Source organism: Pseudorca crassidens, chromosome 3, assembly GCF_039906515.1.
Source record: "Pseudorca crassidens isolate mPseCra1 chromosome 3, mPseCra1.hap1, whole genome shotgun sequence".
Classification (NCBI taxonomy): domain Eukaryota; kingdom Metazoa; phylum Chordata; class Mammalia; order Artiodactyla; family Delphinidae; genus Pseudorca; species Pseudorca crassidens.
The window spans coordinates 141,243,653-141,267,034 of NC_090298.1; the positions used below are offsets into that span (position 1 = coordinate 141,243,653).

Genomic DNA, 23,382 nt, shown 5'->3' on the forward strand with positions numbered 1-23,382 from the left:
GCTAAAGAAGGGAAACTAATACGAGAATCTACTTTGTGCTAAGAATGTGTTGAGTGCTTTCACACATCTTTAATTTTCACAATGACCCTGTCAGGAAGGCATTATCATCTCCATTATACAGATGGGGAAACTAGAGTTCAGAGGGGTTAGGTTTTTTACCTATGGATTATACAGTTATGTAGCAGAGACAGACATTCAAACCCAGGCCTGTTTCCTTCTTTCCCTGTTAGGGCCTAGGAATGTACAACTTCATTCAATGTATAGTCAGCCTATAGTCAGATATGGAGAATAATACACTAAGGGTTATAAAACTAACCATTCTAAGTGTGAGCCTAAATTAATTACAAAAAACCTCCTATATTCACCCCCATTCCTTGGCAAAATGATTAGGCAGTTCACAAAGCCTGATGATGCCAGCCAGAGGTACTGTAAACAACTTCTGTGTCATGAGCCAGGAAAAATATTGCTCTGCCTTCCAGGTGTCTCCTCACTTGGTTGGGTACCATTGCCACTGCTATGTCGGGTACTAATTGCTGGGCTAGCAATGCTCTTGCTGCTACTACAGCTACCGTGCTATTTCTTTTAATAGATGTGATGGTCACCACTGTCAACGGCACCAAAACAGGACACAGGATCCTGGGTGGGTCAAGTGAGAAGCTGGAATGCACCTCATCTTGGAATAGGGATTGCTTGGTGAAACCTAATGCCTCATTCCTAAGAAGCAGCCATATAGTATCACTGCCTCTCTACTGCTAGCTGAACTCAACATAAATAGCTGCAAAGGTCTGAATTCAACTCCTATTCCATCACCAACTCCTAAAATGCAACATTACCATGTCTCTCTCACTTAAAACCCACCATATGAGCTACAGGATAAAGGGCAAATGCTTTAGTAAAGACTCATAAAGTCCTTCATAATTCAGCCTCTTCGTGAGTACTCTCCTCCTCGTGTGTGCAAATCACACAGAACTACTTCAGATCCCCAAATGTGCCATGCTTTCTCAAGTATTACTATCTTTATGTTTGCTTATATTCTTTTTTTTGTCTGGAGTGATTATTATCCCTTTGATTGTTTGGAAGTTTCTTGTCTTTCAAGACTCAGCACAGATATCACTGTGTGCGAAAATTCTTCTAGATCACTTCTTGTCCCAAGTTAAATTATTAGTTTTCTCCCTTATATCCCCAATTCATCTGTACAAACCAAAAAGGCTTATCCCAAAGAATTTTAAATGATATTGAAAATGGAAATAATTTTTTGTCATTTTCCAATTATTCATTGCTAGTATATAGAAATGCTGTTGATTTATGTATGTATATTATCCCTGTATCCTCTGACCTTGCTAAATTCACTTACTAGTTCAGGTAACTTTTTTTGTAGATTCCTTAGTGTTTTCCATATAAGAAATCATGTCTGCAAATAGAGGAGTTTTACTTCTTCCTTTTCAATCTGCATGCCTTTTATTTCTTTTTCTTAACTATTGCACTGGCTAAAGCATCTAGTATAATTCTCAGCAGAAGTGCTGAAAGCAGACATCTGAGACTTTCATCATTAAGTATAACGTTAGCTGTGTTGTCTTCATAGATGCCCCATATCATGTTGAGAAAGTTCCCTTCTTCTCATTGTTTTCTCAGAGTTTAAAAAAATTTATTTATTTATTTATTTAGGCTGCACTGGGTCTTAGTTGCAACACATAGGATCTTTGTTGTGGCATGTTTAGTTGTGGCTTCTTAGTTGCAGCATGCATGTGGGATCTAGTTCCCTGACCAGGGATCGAACCCGGGCCCCCTGCATTGGGAGCATGGAGTTTTACCCACTGGACCGCCAGGGAAGTCCCGTTTTCTGAGAGTTTTAATTGGAAATGGTTGTTAAATTTAGTCAAATGATTTTTCTGTACCTGTTGAGATATTTTATGATTTTCCTTTGTACTATTAATATCAAAAATTATATTAATTGATTTTCTAATGTTAAATTAATCCTACGGAAAACTCCACTGGTTATGATGTATTATTTTTTTCTATATTGTTTTAATATATCAATATTTTGTTAAGAATTTTTGCATATTTATGAGGGATATTAGTTTACAGTTTTCTATTCTTGTAATTTCTTTTACTGGTTTTGCTATCAGAATAAAATTGGCCTCATAAAATGATTGGGAGCTATTCCCACCCCCTCTATTTAGGTTGTGTTGGATTGGTACCATATCTTTCTTCAATGTTTATAGAAATCACCAGTGACGCTATCTGGGCCTGAAATTTGCTTTGTAGTTAAAATTTAGTAGACATAAGGTTATTTACATTTTCTACTTCTTGTGTTAGTTCTGTGACTTATGGATTTTGTTATTAAAATTATTAGCATAAAGTTGTTCACAACAGTCCTTTATTATCTTTTTAATTCTATATTCTGTATAGATTTATCCCCAATTTTCTTTTTTTATTCCCAGTATTGGTAATTTGTATCCTTTGCATTTTCTCCCCTGATCAGCCTAGCTAGAAGTTTATCAATTTGACTGATCTTTCCAAAGGACCAAATTTTTCATCCATTCCCTTTATTTCTATTGTTATCATTATTATTTCCTTCCTTCTATTTACTGTGGATTTAATTTGCCCTTCTTTTTCTAGCTTCTTAATGTGGAAGCTGATACCTTGATTTTCAAAATCTTTCTTTTCTAACATTAGCATTTAAAGCTAAAAATTTCCCCGTAAGTACTGCTTTAGCTTCATCCCACTTTTTTTTTTTTTTTTTTTTTTTGTGGTATGCAAGTCTCTCACTGTTGTGGCCTCTCCCGTTGCAGAGCACAGGCTCCGGACGTGCAGGCTCAGCGGCCATGGCTCACGGGCCCAGTCGCTCCGCGGTATGTGGGATCTTCCCAGACCGGGGCACGAACCCGTGTCCCCTGCATCGGCAGGCGGACTCTCAACCACTGCGCCACCAGAGAAGCCCCATCCCACAATTTTTAATACACAGTCACTTTATTATCATGTAGTTCAAGCTTACCTTCACCATAGTCAGAAAACAAACCCTGTAAGATTTCAATCTTTTGAAATACACTGAGACTTATTTTATGTCCTAACACATGGCCTACTTGCTGAATGTTCCTTGTACACTTGAAAAAAATGTGCATTCTGCAGTTGTTGGATATAAATGCCAATTAGGTCATGGCTGCTGATAGTAGCTTTTGGATCTTTGATTTTCTTCACCTTTGAGGGGATGCAGTTGTGCTATCAAATACTGACAGAAGTGTATTAAAGTGTCCAGGGGAGAGACCTTCAAGATGGCGGAGGAGTAAGATGTGGAGCTCATCTTCCTCCCCATAAATACATCAGAAATACATCTACATGTGGAACAACTCATACAGAACACCTACTGAACGCTAGCAGAAGACCTCAGACCTCCCAAGAGGCAAGAAACTCCCCATGTACCTGGGTAGGGCAAAAGAAAAAAGAAAAAACAGAGACAAAAGAATAGGGACGGGACCTGCACCTCTGGGAGGGAGCTGTGAAGGAGGAAAAGTTTCCACACACTAGGAAGCCCCCTCACTGGTGGAGATGGGGGGTGGGTGGGTGGGGGAGCTTCGGAGCCAGAAGAGAGCGCAGCAACAGGGGTGCAGAGGGCAAAGTGGAGAGATTTCCGCACGGAGGATCACTGTCGACCAGCACTCACCAGCCTGAGAGGCTTGTCTGCTCACCTGCCAGGACGGGTGGGGACTGGGAGCAAAGGCTCTGGCATAGGAGGTCAGATCCCAGGGAGAGGACTGGGTTTGGCTGCATGAACACAGGCTGAAGGGGTCTAGTGTGCCACAGCTAGCAGGGAGGGAGTCTGGGAAAAAGTCTGGAACTGCCTAAGAGGCAAGAGACCACTGTTTCAGGGTGCACGAGGAGAGGGGATTCAGAGCACCACCTAAACAAGTTCCAGAGATAGGCGCGAGCTGCGGCTATCAGGGTGGACACCAGAGATGGTTATGAAATGCTAAGGTGGCTACTGCAGCCACCAAGAAGCCTGTGTGCAAGCACAGGTCATTATCCACACATCCCCTGCAGGGAGTCTGTGCAACCCGCCACTGCCAGGGTCCTGTGATCCAGGGACAACTTCCCCGGGAGAACACACGGCAAGCCTCAGGCTGTTGCAACATCATGCCAGCCTCTGCCGCCACAGGCTCGCCCCGCATTCAGTACCCCTCCCTCCCCCGGGCCTGAGTGAGCCAGAGGCCCCTAATCAGCTGCTCCTTTATCCTGTCTGGGCGGGAACAGATGCCCTCAGGCGACCTATACGCAGAGGTGGGGCCAATTCCAAAGCTGAACCCCAGCAGCTGTTCGAACAAAGAAGAGAAAGGGAAATTTCTCCCAGCAGCCTCAGGAGCAGGGTATTAAATCTCCACAATCAACATGATGTACCCTGCATCTCTGGACTACCTGAATAGACAACGGATCACCCAAAATTGAGGTGGTGGACTTTGGAAGCAACTGTAGACTCAGGGTTTGCTTTCTGCATCTAATTTGTTTCTGGTTTTATGTTTATCTTAGTTTAGTATTTAGAGTTTATTATCATTAGTAGATTTGTTTATTGGTTTGGTTGCTCTCTTCCTTTTTATATATATATATATTTTTTTTTTTTCCTTGTTCTCTTTTCATGAGTGTGTATGTGTATGCTTCTTTGTGTGATTTTGTCTGTATAGATTTGCTTTTACCATTTGTCCTAGGGTTCTGTCTGTCGGTTTTCTTTTTTTTTTTTAGTATAGTTTTTAGTGCTTGTTGTCATTGGTGGATTTGTTTTTTGGTTTGGCTGCTCTCTTCTTTCTTTCTTTCTTTTTTTATTACTTTTTAATATTTTTATTTTTAATAATTATTTTTTATTTCAATAACTTTATTTTATCTCTCTCGCTCTCTCTCTCTCTCTTTCTTTCTCCTTTTTCTCTGAGCCATGTGGCTGACAGAGTCTTGGTGCTTCAGCTGGGTGTCAGGCCTGTGCCTCTGAGGTGGGAGAGCCGAGTTCAGGACATTGGCCCACCAGAGACCTCCTGGCTTCACGTAATATCAAATGGCAAAAGCTCTCCCAGAGATCTCCATCTAAACACTAAGACCCAGCTCCACTCAATGACCAGAGGGCTACAGTGCTGGACACTGTATGACAAACAACTAGCAAGACAGGAACAGAACCCCACCCATTAGCAGAGAGGCTGCCTAAAATCATAACAAGGTCACGGACCCCAAAACACATCACTGGACATGGTCCTGCCCACCAGAAAGACAAGATCCAGCCTCATGCACCAGAACACAGGCACGAGTCCCCGCCACCAGGAAGCTTACATAACCCACTGAACCAACCTTAGCCACTGGGGGCAGTAACCAAAAACAACAGGAACTACAAACCTGTAGCCTGCGAAAAGGAGACCCCCAAACACAGTAAGTTAAGCAAAATGAGAAGACAGAGACACACAGCAGATGAAGGAGCAGGGTAAAAACCCACCAGACCACAATAAATGAAATTAAAAATTCTCTAGAAGGAATCAATAGCAGAATAACTGAGGCAAAAGAACGGATAAGTGACCTGGAAGATAAAATAGTGGAAATAACTACTACAGAGCAGAATAAAGAAAAAAGAATGAAAAGAATTGAGGACAGTCTCAGAGACCTCTGAGACAACATTAAACACACCAATATTTGAATTATAAGGGTCCCAGAAGAAGAGCAAAAGAAAGGGACTGAGAAAATATTTCAAGAGATTACAGTTGAAAACTTCCCTAATATGGGAAAGGAAAGAGTCAATCAAGTCCAGGAAGAGCAGAGAGTCCAATATAGGAAAAATCCAAGGAGAAATACGCCAAGACACACTAATCAAACTACCAAAAATTAAATACAAAGAAAAAATATTAAAAGCAGCAAGGGAATAACAACAAATAACATACAAGGGAATCCCCATAAGGTTAACAGCTGATCTATCAGCAGAAACTCTGCAAGCCAGAAGGGAGTGGCAGGACATATTTAAGGTGATGAAAGGGAAAAACCTACAACCAAGATTACTCTACCCAGCAAGGATCTCATTCAGATTCGATGGAGAAATTAAAACCTTTACAGACAAGCAAAAGCTAAGAGAATTCAGCACCATCAGACCAGATCTACAATGAATGCTAAAGGAACTTCTCTAGGCAGGAAACAAAGGAGAAGGAAAAGACCTACAATAACAAACCCAAAACAAATAAGACAATGGTCACAGGAATATACATATTGATAATTACCTTAAATGTAAATGGATTAAATGCTCCAACCAAAAGACACAGACTGACTAAATGGATACAAAAACAAGACCCATATATATGCTGTCTATAAGAGACCCACTTCAGACCTAGGGACACATACAGACTGAAAGTGAGGTCCTGAAAAAATATATGCCATGCAAATGGAAATCAAAAAAGCTGGAGTAGCAATTCTCATATCAGACAAAATAGACATTAAAATAGACTATTACAAGAGACAAAGAAGGACACTACATAATGATCAAGGAATCAATCCAAGAAGAAGATATAACAATTGTCAATATTTATGCACCCAACATAGGAGCACCTCAATACATAAGGCTAATGTTAACAGCCATAAGAGGGGAAATCGACAGTAACATAATCATAGTAGGGGACTTTAACACCCCACTTTCAACAATGGACAGATCGGGCTTCCCTGGTGGCGCAGTGGTTGAGAGTCCGCCTGGCGATGCAGGGGACACGGGTTCACGCCCCGGTCCGGGAAGGTCTCACATGCTGCGGAGTGGCTGGGCCCGTGAGCCATGGCCGCTGAGCCTGCACGTCCGGAGCAACGGGAGAGGCCACAACAGTGAGAGGCCCGCATACTGAAAAACAAAACAAAACAAAACAAAACAAAACAATGGACAGATCATCCAAAATGAAAATAAATAAGGAAACACAGCTTTAAATGATTAAACAATATCAATTAAGATGGACTTAATTGATATTTATAGGACATTCCATCCAAAAACAAGAGAATACACTTTCTTCTCAAGTGCTCATGGAACATTCTCCAGGATAGGTCATATATTAGTTCACAAATCAAGCCTTGGTAAAGTTAAGAAAATTGAAATCATATCAAGTATCTTTTCCGACCACAATGCTATGAGACTAGATATCAATTACAGGAAAAAATTTGTAAAAAATGCAAACCCATGGAGGCTAAACAATACACTGCTAAATAACCAAAAGATCACTGAAGAAATCAAAGAGGAAATCAAAAAATACCTAGAAACAAATGACAATGAAAACACGATGACCCAAAACCAAGGGGATGCAGCAAAAGGAGTTTTAAGAGGGAAGTTTATAGCAATACAATCCTACCTCAACAAACAAGAAACATCTCAAATAAACAACCTAACCTTACACCTAAAGCAAGTAGAGAAAGAAGAACAAAAAAACCCCCCAAAGTTAGCAGAAGGAAAGAAATCATAAAGATCAGATCATAAATAAATGAAAAGGGAATGAAGGAAACGATAGCAGAGATAAATAAAACTAAAAGCTGGTTCTCTGAGAAGATAAACAAAATCAATAAACCATTAGCAAGACTCATCAAGAAAAAAAGGGAGGGCTTCCCTGGTGGCGCAGTGGTTGGGAGTCTGCCTGCCGATGCAGGGGACGCGGGTTCATGCCCCGGTCCAGGAGGATCCCGCATGTCGTGGAGCGGCTGGGCCCATGGGCCGTGGCTGCTGGGCCTGCGCATCCGGAGCCTGTGCTCCGCAACGGGAGAGGCCACAGCAGTGAGAGGCCTGCATACCGCAAAATAAAAATAAAAAAAAAAAAAAAGAAGAAAAGGGAGAAGGCTTAAATAAATAGAATTAGAAATGAAAAAGGTGAAGTAACAACTGACACTGCAGAAATACAAAAGATCATGAGAGATTACTACAAGCAACTATATGCCAATAAAATGGACAACCTGGAAGAAATGGACAAATTCTTAGAAAAGCACAACCTTCTGAGACTGAACCAGGAAGAAATAGAAAATATAAACAGACCAATCACAAGCACTGAAATTGAGACTGTGATTAAAAATCTTCCCACAAACAAAAGCCCAGGACCAGATGGCTTCAAAGGCGAATTCTATCAAACATTTAGAGAAGAGCTAACACCTATCCTTCTCAAACTCTTCCAAAATATAGCAGAGGGAGGAACACTCCCAAACTCATTCTATGAGACCACTATCACCCTGATACCAAAATCAGACAAAGATGTCACAAAGAAAGAAAAGTGCCGGCCAATATCACTGGTGAACATAGATGCAAAAATCCTCAACCTAATACTAGCAAACAGAATCCAACAGCACATTAAGAGGATCATACACCATGAACAACTGGGGTTCATCCCAATAATGCAAGGATTCTTCAATATACGCAAATTAATCAGTGTGATAAGCCATATTAACAAACTGAAGGAGAAAATATTGATATTTATGAACATCATATGATCATCTCAATTGATGCAGAAAAAGCTTTCGACAAAATTCAACACCCAATTATGATAAAAACTCTCCAGAAAGTAGGCATGGAGGGAACCTACCTCAATATCATAAAGGCCATATATCACAAACCCACAGCCAATATCGTTCTCAATGGTGAAAAACTGAAACCATTTCCTCTAAGATCAGGAACAAGACAAGGTTGCCCACTCTAACCACTATTATTCAACATAGTTCTGGAAGTTTTAGCCACAGCCATCAGAGAAGAAAAAGAAATAAAATGTATCCAAATCAGAAAAGAAGAAGTAAAACTGTCACTGTTTGCAGAGGACATGATACTATACATAGAGAATCCCAAAGATGCTACCACAAAACTACTAGAGCTAATCAATGAATTTGGTAAAGTAGCAGGATACAAAATTAATGCACAGAAACCTCTTGCATTCCTATACGCTAACCACAAAAAAATCTGGAGGAGAAACTAAGCAAACACTCCCATTTACCATTGCAACAAAAAGAATAAAATACCTAGGAATAAACCTACCTAAGGAGACAAAAGACCTGTATGCAGAAAAGTATAAGACACTGATGAAAGAAATTAAAGATGATACAAACAGATGGAGAGATATACCATGTTCTTGAATTGGAAGAATCAATATTGCGAAAATGACTATACTACCCAAAGCAATCTACAGATTCAATGCAATCCCTATCAAACTACCAATAGCATTTTTCACAGAACTAGAACAAAAAATTTCACAATTTGTATAGAAACACAAAATACCCCAAATAGCCAAAGCAATCATGAGAAAGAAAAACAGAGCTGGAGGAATCAGGTTCCCAGACTTCAGAATATAGTACAAAGCTACCGTAATCAAGACAGTATGGTACTGGCACAAAAACAGAAATATAGATCAACAGAACAGGACAGAAAGCCCAGAGATAAACCCACGCACATATGGTCACCTTATTTTTAATAAAGGAGGCAAGAATATACAGTGGAGAAAAGACAGCCTCTTCAATAAGTGGTGTTGGGAAAACTGAAGAGCTACATGTAAAAGAATGAAATTAGAACACTCCCTAACACCATACACAAAGATAAACTTAAAATGGATTAAAGATCTAAATGTAAGGCCAGACACTATAAAACTCTTAGAGGAAAACATATGCAGAACACTCTATGACATAAATCACAGTAAGATCCTTTTTGACCCACCTCCTAGAGAAATGGAAATAAAAACAAAAATAAACAAATGGGACCTAATGAAACTTAAAAGCTTTTGCACAGCAAAGGAAACCATAAACAAGACAAAAAGACCACCCTCAGAATGGGAGAAAATATTTTCAAATGAAGCAACTGACAAAGGATTAATCTCCAAAATTTACAAGCAGCTCATGCAGCTCAATATCCAGAAAACAAACAACCGAATCCAAAAATGTGCAGAAGACATAAATAGACATTTCTCCAAAGAAGATATACAGATTGCCAACAAACCCGTGAAAGGATGCTCAACAAACCCATTAAAGGATGGATTTGTCAATCATTAGAGAAATGTAAATGAACACTACAATGAGGTATCACCTCACACCAGTCAGAATGGCTATCATCAAAAAATCTAGAAACAGGGGCTTCCCTGGTGGCGCAGTGGTTGAGAGTCCGCCTGCCGATGCAGGGGACACGGGTTCGTGCCCCGGCCCGGGAAGATCCCACATGCCGTGGAGCGGCTGGGCCCGTGAGCCGTGGCCGCTGGGCCTGCGCGTCCGGAGCCTGTGCTCCGCAACGGGAGAGGCCACAAAAGTGAGAGGCCCACGTACCAAAAAAAAAAAAAAAATCTAGAAACAGTAAATGCTGGAGAGTGTGTGGAGAAAAGGGAACCCTCTTGCACTGTTGGTGGGAATGTAAATTGATATAGCCACTATGGAGAGCGGTATGGAGGTTCCTTAAAAAACTAAAAATAGAACTACCATACGACCCAGTAATCCCACTACTGGGTCGTTTTCTCAGACGAGAAAACCATAATTCAAAGAGTCATGTAGCAAAATGTTCATTGCAGCTCTATTTACAATAGCCAGGACATGGAAGCAACCTCAGTGTTCATCGACAGATGAATGGATAAAGAACATGTATACATATATATACAATGGAATATTACTCAGCCATAAAAAGAAACGAAATTGAGTTATTTGTAGTGAGGTGGATGGACCTAGAGTCTGTCATACAGAGTGAAATAAGTCAGAAAGAAAAAAACAAATACCATATGCTAACACATATATATGGAATCTAAAAAAAACACAAAATGTTTCTGAAGAACCTAGAGGCAGAACAGGAATAAAGACGCAGACGTAGAGAATGGACTTGAGGACACAGGGTAGGGGAAGGGTAAGCTGGGACGAAGTGAGAGAGTGGCATGGACTTATATATACTACCAAATGTAAAACAGCTAGCTACTGGGAAGCAGCCACATAGCACAGGGACATCAGCTTGGTGCTTTGTGACCACCTAGAGGGGTGGCATAGGGAGGGTGATAGGAAGATTTAAGAGGGAGGAGATATGGGGATATATGTATATGTATAGCTCATTTACTTTGTTATAAAGCAGAAATTAACACACCATTGTAAAGCAATTATACTCCAATAAAGATGTTAAAAAAATAAAGTGTCCAACTATGATTGTGGCTTTGACCATTTCTCCTTTTCATTCAGTTAGTTTTTGCTTTGTGTCTTTTGAAATTCTGTTTATTAGGTGTATATACACTTTTAATTATTATACCTTCTTAATGTATTAACCCATTTATCATTATTAGGATTATCATTTATCCTTAGTCTCCAGCAATCCTCCTTGTACTGATGTCTATTTTTCTGTTATTAATAGAGCCAATTTAAATTTCTTATGCATACTGTTTGCATGGTGTATTTCTATCCTTCTGTTCTCCATGTACTTGTATCTTTGTATTTAAAGTGCATCTCATATAAATAGTTCATAGTTGTTACTGCTTTTTCGTCTGGTCTGACAACCTCTGCCTTTTGATTCGTTTTGGGGTCATTTACACTTAATTGGTGATTTATTTGCTTTTATATCTATAATCATGCCATTTATTTCCTATTTTTCCTATCTGTTCATTGTTCTTCTGTTCCTCCTTTCCCACCCCACTTTGAATTAATCACATATATTTTTTGGAATTCCATTTTAATTCCTTTGTTGGTTTTCTAACTATATATATATATATATATTTTTTTTTTTTCTTTGCGGTACAAGGGCCTCTCACTGTTGTGGCCTCTCCCATTGCGGAGCACAGGCTCCGGACGCTCAGGCTCAGCGGCCATGGTTCACAGGCCTAGCCGCTCCGCAGTATGTGGGATCTTCCCGGACCGGGGCATGAACCCGTGTCCCCTGCATCGGCAGATGGACTCTCAACCAATGTGCCACCAGGGAAGCCCCTCTAGCTATATTTTTAAATTATATTTTTAGTGGTTACTCAGATGATTACAGTATGCAAATTCAACTAATCCAGTATACTTAGGAAATATATTAAAATACTTAAGGTAAAAATGTAGGAACCTTAAAAAATATTCCTCTTGCCTTGTGCCCCATTATTTTTGTTGTCATATATATTTTACATATATATATTATGAACTCATCAATATAGTATAACTATTTTATTTTCAGTTATTTGTCTTTTAAGGAAATTAATAGAAAATATTTTCTTTTTACACACATATTTACAAGTTCCAGTTCTCTTCATTCCTTTTTGTAGATCCAAGTTTCCATTTGGTGTCATTCCCCTTCAGCTAAAATTTCTCATAGTGCAGGTCTGCTAGTGACAAATTCTCTTTTTCTGTTTATCTGAAAATGTCTTTATTTTGTCCTTTTTAAAAAATTTTTTTGGTGGCGTTGGGTTTTTGTTGTTGCACACGGGCTTTCTCTAGTTTTGGTGAGCGGGGACTACTCTTCATTGTGGTGCATGGGCTTCTCATTGTGGTGGCTTCTCTTGTTGCGGAGCATGGGCTCTAGGTGCATGGGCTTCAGTAGTTGCAGCACGCGGGCTCAGCAGTTGCAGCATGCAGGCTCAGTAGTTGTGGCTTGCAGGCTCTAGAGCACAGGCTCAGTTGCTGTGGCACATGAGCTTAGTTGCTCCACAGCATGTAGGATATTCCCAGACCAGGGATCGAACACTTGTGCCCTGCATTAGCAGGTGGATTCTTAACGACTGTGCCACCAGGGAACTCCTTGTCCTTAATTTTGAAGGACAACTTTCCCATATACAGAATCCTTGGCTAAAGGTTTCTTTTTTCCTTTATTTGGATATAAGGGAAATGTCAGTCCAATGTCTTTTAGCCTCCAGTTTCTGATAAGAAGTCCGTTGTGTTTTGGTTTTCTTTTTTGGCCACACTGCGTAGCTTGCGGGATCTTAGTTCCTCGACCAGAGAATAAACCTGTGCCCTTGGAAGTGAAACTGCAGAGTCCTAGCCACTGGACCACCAGGGGATTCCCAAGAAGTCTGTTGTTAATTGCATTGTGTGTCCTATATGTAACATATTTTTTTCTGGACAGTCAAGGAGTGGTTTTCTTTGTGTTCATCTTGCCTTGAGTCTGCTGTGCTTCGAGGATCTGTAACTTATTATTTTTTTCCCCACCAAATTTGAGAAAATTTCTGCCATTATTTCTTCAAAAAATTTTTATTACCCCCACCCCTCCTTTTAAGACTCTAATTACCCATATTTTGAATTATTTTATATTTCCCTACAGATCTCTGAGGCTCTGTTCAATTATTTCCATCTTTTCCCCCACTCTGTTCTTAAAATTGGGTGATTTCATTTAATCTAATAATTGTTTATTTATCCTCTCATCTCATTGTCCTCTGATAGTCCTCCTAACTCCTAATTAAGTAATTTGCTTTTCCATCACATATTACTCTAAGTTTTCACAGACAACAAATTATCTTTCTAATTTTAATAATTATGTCACCAGACAGAAATACAGATGACTAAGGCTCTCCAGTAGTTTGTATCTGCAGAATGAAATATAGCAACAAGCCCATAAAGCCCTTGTCCACTCCATTAACCCTATTTTCCAAAACTAGATGCCTCACAACAACCCTGTGAGGTGAATATTATTCACATTTTATAGCTAAAAAAACTAAAACTCAGAAAGCAGAATACTTTTCTTTTGGGTTTCTGGACTTGTTTAAATCAGAAGTCTCAAATTCACCTACACATGCCAAGGTGTTGGTCCAAGGCTTATTTCCTGATTATGGTACTGAAAATGGTATTTGCTCTTCACTGCAGGTTCAGCTCATGGTTTTGGTTTTATTTTTCTCCTTGGAGAGTTCTGTTAATTCCTGCCAGCCCAGCAAGCAGGAAAAATTAGTTTCATTCAGGATCTAGTTGTTGTTGTTTTAGCAGAGAACCCTTTCAAGTCAGTCATACTGCTGAAGGCAGAAGTTCCTGGGTTCAGGCCTCTTTACAAGATCCCAGTATTAGTTGCTTATCTTTCCCACTAGGACTGAGTATAATGCCATAGTGACTGGCACAGCATCTGACAAATGGCAAAGTGCTCAAGTAACATCAACTGAATAAAAAAATAATAATTTTGAGGGGGAAAGCTGATCTTCCATACCTCACATATAGAACTTCCACTCAAGAAGACTGAAAATAACAGAGATACTTCAGGTTTCTCTCCACCTATCACTCTTTTCCACAAGGAAAAAGGAATGGCATCATTATTTGGTGAATCTAGAACCAAGGGCTGAACCAGGAGCCCCCCTTCTTTGTTTTAAGCCCTCTACCCTAAAGATACTCTCTGCTTTTTGCTTGGGTAAGTTTACCTTGAAGTTTGTTAGGTAGGAAGGGGTCAATGGGGTTTTAAGTTTAATTTATAGTTTTAGAAAGCCAAAAGGGGGCTATAGATCCAGGAAGCTTACTCTAACTAGGCACTATTAGTAACATAGAATGTATTAGATCCATCTCCATCTATCTGACTTGTATATCCTTTTTCTGTCTCTATGGATTTGCCCATTCTGGACATTTCATATAAATGGAATAATAAATATGTGGCCTTTAATGCCTGGTTTCCTTAACTTAGCATTATGTTTTCAAGATTCCTCCATGTTTTTTAAAAAAAAATTTATTATTTATTTATTTTTGGCTGTGTCGGGTCTTAATTGCAGTATGGAGGATCTTTCATTGCAGTGTGAGGGCTTCTCTCTAGGTGCAGTGCATGGGCTCCAGAGCATGCAGGCTCAGGAGTTAAGGTTCATGGGCTCCAGAGCACGTGGGCTCCGTAGTTGCAGCACATGAGCTCTCTAGTTGTGGTGTGTGGGCTCAGTAGTTGTGGCTCACAGGCTTACTTGCCCCGTGGCATGTGGGATCTTAGTTCCCTGACCAGGGACTGAATCCATGTACCCTGCACTGGAAGGTGTTTTTTTTTTTTAATTTTTAAATTTTATTTATTTTTTTATACAGCAGGTTCTTATTAGTTATCCATTTTATACATATTAGTCTAATACATGTCAATCCCAATCTCTCAATTCATCACACCACCACACCCAGCCCCTGCCGCTTTCCCTCCTTGCTGTCCATACGTTTGTTCTCTACATCTGTGTCTCAATTTCTGTCCTGCAAACCAGTTCATCTGTACCATTTTTCTAAGTTCCACATATATGCGTTAATATACAATATTGGTTTTTCTCTTTCTGACTCACTTCATGCTGTATGACAGTCTCTAGATTCATCCACATCTCTAAAAATGACCTAATTTCGTTCCATTTTATGGCTAATATTCCATTGTATATATATACCACATCTTCTTTATCCATTTGTCTGCCGATGGGCATTTAGGTTGCTTCCATGACCTGGCTATTGTAAATAGTGCTGAACTGAACATTGGTGTGCACGTGTCTTTTTGAATTACAGTTTTCTCTGGGTATATGCCCAGTAGTGGGATTGCTGGGTCATATGGAAATTCTATTTTTAATTTTTTTAAGGAAACTCCATACTGTTCTCCATAGTGGCTGTATCAATTTACACTCCCACCAACAGTGCAAGAGGGTTCCCTTTCCTACACACCCTCTCCAGTATTTATTGTTTGTAGATTTTCTGATGATGCCCACTCTAACTGGTGTGAGGTGATACCTCATTGTAGTTTTGATTTGCATTTCTCTAATAATTAGTGATGTTGAGCAGCTTTTCATGTGTTTCTTGGCCATCTGTATGTCTTATTTGGAGAAATGTCTATTTAGGTGTTCTGCCCATTTTTGGATTGGGTCGTTTGTTTTTTTAATATTGAGCTGCATGAGCTGTTTATACATTTTGGAGATTAATCTTTGTCTGGTTTTGGTATCAGGGTGATGGTGGCCTCATAGAATGGGTTTGGGAGTGTTCCTTCCTCTGCAATTTTTTGGAAGAGTTTGAGAAGGATGGGTGTTAGCTCTTTGCTAAATGTTTGATAGAATTCACCTGTGAAGCCATCTGGTCCTGGACTTTTGTTTGTTGGAAAATTTTTAATCACAGTTTCAATTTCATTGCTTGTGATTGGTCTGTTCATATTTTCTATTCCTTTCTGGTTCAGTATTGGAAGGTTATACCTTTCTAAGAATTTGTCCATTTTTTCCAGGTTGTCCATTTTATTGGCATAGAGTTGCTTGTACTGGTCTCATAGGATGCTTTGTATTTCTGTGGTGTCTGTTGTAACTTCTCCTTTTTCATTTCTAATTTTATTGATTTGAGTCCTCTCCCTCTTTTTCTTGATGAGTCTGGCTAATGGTTTATCAATTTTGTTTATCTTCTCAAAGAACCAGCTTTTAGTTTTATTGATCTTTGCTATTGTTTTGTTTCTATTTCATTTATTTCTGCTCTGATCTTTATTTCTTTCCTTCTGCTAAGTTTGGGTTTTGTTTGTTCTTCTTTCTCTAGTTCCTTTAGGTGTAAGGTTAGATTGTTTATTTGAGATTTTTCTTGTTTCTTGAGGTAGGCTTGTATTGCTATAAACTTCCCTCTTAGAACTGCTTTTGCTGCATCCCATAGGTTTTGGATTGTCCTGTTTTCATTGTCATGTTTTGATTTCCTCTTTGATTTCTTCAGTGATCTCTTGGTTATTTAGTAACGTATTGTTTAGCCTCCACGTGTTTGTGTTTTTTACGTTTTTTCTCTGTAATTGATTTCTAATCTGATAGCATTGTGGTCAGAAAAGATGCTTAATATGCTTTCAATTTTCTTAAATTTACTTGAGGCTTGATTTGTGACCCAAGATGTGATCTATCCTGGAGAATCTTCCATGTGCACTTGAGAAGAAAGTGTAATCTGCTGTTTTTGGATGGAATGTCCTATAAATATCAATTAAAGCTATCTGGTCTATTGTGTCATTTAAATCTTCTGTTTCCTTATTAATTTTCTGTTTGGATGATCTGTCCATTGGTGTAAGTGAGGTGTTAAAGTTCCCCACTATTATTCTGTTACTGTCAATTTCCTTTTATAGGTGGTAGCAGTTGCCTTATGTATTGACGTGCTCCTATTTTGGGTACATATACATTTATTATTGTTATATCTTCTTCTTGGACTGATCCCTTGATCATTATGTAGTGTTCTTCCTTGTCTCTTGTAACATTCTTTATTTTAACGTCTATTTTATCTGATATGAGTATTGCTACTCCAGCTTTCTTTTGATTTCCATTTGCATGGAATATCTTTTTCCATCCCCTCACTTTCAGTCTGTATGTGTCCCTAGGTCTGAAGTGAGTCTCTTGTAGACAGTATATATATGGGTCTCGTTTTTGTATCCATTCAGCGATCCTGTGTCTTTTGGCTGGAGCATTTAATCCACTCACATTTAAGGTAATTATCGATATGTATGTTCCTATTACCATTTTCTTAATTGTTTTGGGTTTGTTTTTGTAGGTCCTCTTCTTCTCTTGTGTTTCCCACTTAGAGAAGTTCCTTTAGCATTCGTTGTAGAGCTGGTTTGGTGGTGCTGAATTCTCTTAGCATTTGCTTGTCTGTTAAGCTTTTGATTTCTCCATCAAATCTGAATGAGATCCTTGCTGGGCAATCTTGGTTGTACGTTCTTCCCTTTCATCACTTTAAGTATATCATGCCACTCCCTTCTGGCTTGTAGAGTTTCTGCTGACAAATCAGCTCTTAACCTTATGGGAGTTCCCTTGTATGTTATTTGTAATTTTTCCATTGCTGCTTTCAGTAATCTTTCTTTGTCTTTAATTTTTGCCAATTTGATTACTATGTGTCTCGGCGTGTTTCTCCTTGGGTTTATCCTGTATGGGACTTTCTGGCTTCCTGGACTTGGGTGGCTATTTCCTTTCCCATTCTCCGGTCCTTTCTCTCTCTCTCTCCTTCTGGCACCCCTATAATGTCAATGTTGTTGCGTTTAATGCTGTTCCAGAGGTCTTTTAGGCTGTCTTCATTTCTTTTCATTCTTTTTTCTTTCTTCTGTTCCACAGTAGTGAATTCCACCATTCTCTCTTCCAGGTCACTTATCCGTTCTTCTGCTTCAGTTATCCTGCTATTGAGTCCTTCTAGTATATTTTTCATTTCAGTAACTGTATCGTTCCTCTCTGTTTGTTTGTCCTTTAATTCTTCTAGGTCTTTGTTAAACATTTCTTGCATCTTCTCGATCTTTGCCTCCATTCTTTTTCCGAGGTCCTGGATCATCTGCACTATCATTATTCTGAATTTCTTTTCTGGAAGGTTGCCTATCTCCACTTCATTTAGTTGTTTTTCTGGGGTTTTATCTTTTTCCTTCATCTGGTACATAGCCCTCTGCCTTTTCACCTTGTCTATCTTGTGAATGTGGTTTTTGTTCCATAGGCTGCAGGACTGTAGTTCTTCTTGCTTCTGCTGTCTGCTCTCTGTTGGATCAGAAGGTGGATTCTTAACTACTGGACCACCAGGGAAGTGTCCCCAACATTCATCCATGTTGTTATTGGTATTTCATTCCTTTTTGTGGATCTGTTGTATGGCAATAGCACTATTCTTTATTCATTCACCAGCTGATAGACATTTGGGGTGTTTCCACTTACTGGTTATTATGAATAATAGTATGAACATCTGTAGACAAGTTTTTGTGTGTTTTGTGTTTTGTTTTCAGTTTTATTGGGTATATGCCTGGAAATGCAAATGCTGGGTCATCAGGTAAGTTCATGTTTGACTTTATAAGAAACTGTCAATGTTTTCTAGAGTGGCCATATTATTTTACATTACTACCAGCAATGCACAAGTGTTTCAGTTTCTCTGCATCCTTGCCAGCATTTGGAATTGACACCATCTTATTTTGGCCATTCTGATAGGAGTGTAATGATAGCTCATTATGATTTTAATTGTATTTTCTTAATGGCAAATGATGTTGAACTTTTCATGAAAATACTTGCTGCGCATATATCGTCTGTCCATATTCTAATTGGAATGTTTGTTTTCTTAGTATTAAGGTTAAAGTATACTATATGTACCTAGATAAGTCTTTTTGTGATATATGTTATTTGTAAATCTTTTCTCCTGGTGTATAGTTTGCCCTTTCATTTTAACAGCGTCTTTCACAGAGCAAAGTTTTAATCAATTAATTGATTTTTAATCAATTAATTGATTTTTTACATTTTATTTTAGAGTATAATTGATTTACAATGTTGTGTTAGTTTCTGTTGTACAGCAAACTGATTCAGTTATACATATACATATATCCATTCTTTATCAGATTCTTTTCCCATAAAGATTCTTACAGAATAGTGAGTAGAGTTCCTTGTAGTATGCAGTCGTTTTAATCTATTTTTTCGTAATTAATTAATTTTTGGCTGAGTTGGGTCTTTGTTGCTGCGTGTGGGCTTTCTCTAATTGTGGCGAGTGGGGGCTACTGTTCATTGCGGTGTGCAGGATTCTCATTATTTCAGTGGCTTCTCTCGTGGAGCATGGGCTCTAGGCATGTGGGCTTCAGTAGTTGTAGCTCGCAGGCTCTAGAGTGCAGGCTCAGTAGTTGTGGTACATGGGCTTAGTTGCTCTGTGGCATGTGGGATCTTCCTGAACCAGGGCTCGAATCTGTGTCCCTTGCATTGGCAGGCAGATTTTTAACCACTGTGCCCCCAGGGAAGCACTGATTATCTACTTTATATATAGTAGCGTGTATATATTAATCTCAAACTCCTAATTTTTCCCTCTCCGTCACCTTTCCCCTTCGATAACCGTAAGTTTGTTTTAGAAGTCTGTGAGTCTGTTTCTGTTTTGTAAGTTCACGTGTAACATTTTTTAGATTCCACAAATAACTGATATTATACGATATTTGTCTTTCTTTGTCTGACTTATTACTTCACTTAGTATGATAATCTCTAGGTCCATCCACGTTGCTGCAAATGGCATTATTTCATTCTTTTTGCGGTACATGGGCCTCTCACTGCAGTAGCCTCTTCTGTTGCGGAGCACAGGCTCAGGACGCGCAGGCTCAGCGGCCATGGCTCACGGCCCGAGCTGCTCCGCGGCATGTGGGATCTTCCCGGACTGGGGCACAAACCTGTGTCCCCTGCATCAGCAGGCGGACTCTCAACCACTGCGCCACCAGGGAAGCCCCTATTTCATTCTTTTTAATGGCTGAGTAATATTCCATTGTATATATGTACCACATCTCCTTTATCCATTCCTCTGTCAGTGGACATTTAGGTTGCTTCCATGTCTTGGCTATTGTAAATAGTAGTGCAATGAACACTGGGGTGCATGTATCTTTTTGAAGTATAGTTTTCTCCAGATATATGCCCAGGAGTGGGATTGCTGGAACATATGGTAACTCTATATTTAGTTTTTTAAGGAACGTCCATACTGTTCTCCATAATGGTTATACCAATTTACATTCCCACCAACAGGGTAGGAAGGTTCCATTTTCTCCACACCCTCTCCATTATTTATTATTTATAATTTATTTATCATTATTATTATTATTTTTATCATTATTTATCATTATTTATTTATTATTTATCATTTATCATTATTTATTATTTATCATTATTACTTAAATTTATTTATATATCTTTGGCTGCACTGAGTCTTTGTTGCTGCATGTGGGCTTTCTTTAGTTGCGGCAAGCGGGGGCTACTCTTTGTTGCGGTGCACGGGCTTCTCATTGTGGTGGCTTCTTTTGTTGTGGAGCACAGGCTGTAGGAGCACGGGCCTCAGTAGGTGTGGCACACAGGCTCAGTAGTTGTGGCTTTTGGGCTCTAGAGTGCAGGCTCAGTAGTTGTGGCACATGGGCTTGGTTGCTCCACGGCATGTGGCATCTTCCTCAACCAGGGCTCGAACCCGTGTCCCCTGAATTGGCAGGCGGATCCTTAACCACTGCATTAAGTCCCTGCAGAATTTATTGTTTGTAGACTTTTTGATGATGGCCATTCTGACCGGTGTGAGGTGATACCTCATTGTAGTTTTGATTTGCATTTCTATAATAATTAGTGATGCTGAGCATGTTTTCATGTGCTTTTTGGTCATCTGTATGGCTTCTTTGGAGAAATGTCTATTTAGAGCTTCTGCCAATTTTCTGATTGGGTTGTTTGTGTTTTTCATATTGAGCTGCATGAGTGGTTTGTATATTTTGGAGATTAATCCCTTGTTGGTCACTTTGCTTCCAAATATTTCTCCCATTCTGTGGGTTGTCTTTTTGTTTTGTTTATGGTTTCCATTCTGCAAAAGCTTTTAAGTTTAATTAGGGTCCATTTGTTTTTGTTTTCATCTTTGCTACTCTAGGATGTGGATCCAAAAAGATATTGCTGTGATTTATGTCAAAGAGTGTTTTGCCTATGTCTTCCTCTAAGAGTTTTATAGTATCTGGTTTTATATTTAGGTCTTTAATCCATTTTGAGTTTATTTTTGTGTATGGTGTTAGAGAGTGTTCTAATTTCTTTACATGTAGCTGTCCAGTTTTCCCAGCACCACTTATTGAAGACACTGTCTTTTCTCTATTCCTTGCCTCCTTTGTCATAAGATTAGTTGACCATAGGTGTGTGGGTTTATCTCTGGGTTTTCTATCCTGTTCCATTGGTCTATATTTCTGGTTTTGTGCCATACCATATTGTCTTGATTACTGTAGCTTTGTAGTATAGTCTGAAGTCAGGGAGTCTGATTGCTCCAGCTCCGCTTTTTTCCCTCAAGACTGCTTTGGCTATTCGGGGTCTTTAGTGTCTCCATACAAATTTTAAGATTTTTTGTTCTAGTTCTGTAAAAACTGCCATTGGTAATTTGATAGGGATTGCACTGAATCTGTAGATTGCTTTGGGTGGTATAATCATTTTCACAACGTTGATTCCTACAATCCAAGAACATGGTATATCTCTCCATCTGTTTGTATCATCTTTAATTTCTTTCATCAGTGTCTTATACTTTTCTGCATACAGGTCTTTTGTCTCCTTAGGTAGGTTTATTCCTAGGTATTTTATTCTTTTTGTTGCAATGGTAAATAGGAGTGTTTCCTTAATTTTTCTTTCAGATTTTTTGTGGTTAGCATATAGGAATGCAAGAGAGTTCTGTGCATTAATTTTGTAACCTGCTACTTTACCAAATTCATTGATTAGCTCTAGTAGTTTTGTGGTAGCATCTTTAGGATTCTCTATGTATAGTTTCATGTCCTCTGCAAACAGTGACAGTTTTACTTCTTTTCTGATTTGGATACATTTTATTTCTTTTTCTTCTCTGATCACGGTGGCTAAAACTTCCAGAACTATGTTGAATAACAGTGGTTAGAGTGGGCAACCTTGTCTTGTTCCTGATCTTAGAGGAAATGGTTTCAGTTTTTCACCATTGAGAACGATATTGGCTGTGGGTTTGTGATATATGGCCTTTATGATATTGAGGTAGGTTCCCTCTATGCCTACTTTCTGAAGAGTTTTATCATAAATGGGTGTTGAATTTTGTCAAAAGCTTTTTCTGCATCAATTGAGATGATCATATGGTTTTTCTCCTTCAATATGTTAATATGGTTTATCACATTGATTTGCATATACTGAAGAATCCTTGCATTCCTGGGATAAACCTCAGTTGATTGTGGTGTATGATCCTTTTAATGTGCTGTTGGATTCTGTTTGCTAGTATTTTGGTGAGGATTTCTGCATCTATGTTCATCAGTGATATTGGCCTGTAATTTTCTTTTTTGTGGTATCTTTGTCTGGTTTGGTATCAAGGTGATGGTGGCCTCATAGAATGAGTTTGGGAGTGTTCCTTCCTCTGCAATTTTTTGGAATACTTTCAGAAGAATAGGTGTTAACTCCTCACTAAATGTTTGACAAAATTTGCCTGTGAAGCCATCTGGCCCTGGAGTTTTGTTTGTTGGAAGTTTTAAAATCACAGTTTCAATTTCAGTACTTGTGATTGGTCTCTTCATATTTTCATTTCTTTCTGGTTCAGTCTTGGAAGATTGTACCTTTCTAAGAATTCATCCATTTCTTCTAGGTTGTCCATTTTATTGGCATACAGTTGTTTGCATCAGTCTCTATGATCCTTTGCATTTCTGTGGTGTCAGCTGTAACTTTTCCTTTTTCATCTCTACTTTTACTGATTTGAGCCCTCTCCCTTTTTTTCTTGAGTCTGGCTAAAGGTTTATCAATTTTGTTTATTTTTTCAAAGAACCAGCTTTTAGTTTCATTGATCTTTTCTACTGTTTTCTTCATCTCTCATTTATTTCTACTCTGATCTTTATCATTTCTTTCCTTTTGCTAACTTTGGGTTTTGTTTGTTCTCCTTTCTCTAGTTGCTTTAGGTGTAAGGTTAGGTTGTTTATTTTAGATTTTTCTTGTTTCCTGAGGTAAGCTTGTATTGCTATAAACTTCCCTCTTAGAACTGATTTCCTGCATCCCATAGGTTTTGGATCATTGTGTTTTCGCTTACGTCTCTAGGTATTTTTTGATTTCTTCAGTGATCCATTGGTTGCTTAGTAACATGTTGTTTAGTTTTTTACAGTTTTGT

At 38.9% G+C, this 23,382-nt stretch overlaps 1 protein-coding gene across 3 annotated transcripts in view; it reads right to left on the reverse strand.

Annotated features, from left to right (window-relative positions):
* SIMC1 (SUMO interacting motifs containing 1) overlaps window positions 1-23,382 on the reverse strand; it is a 95,800-nt gene that overhangs the window by 46,222 nt on the left and 26,196 nt on the right. The gene's annotated exons all lie outside the window — the stretch shown is intronic.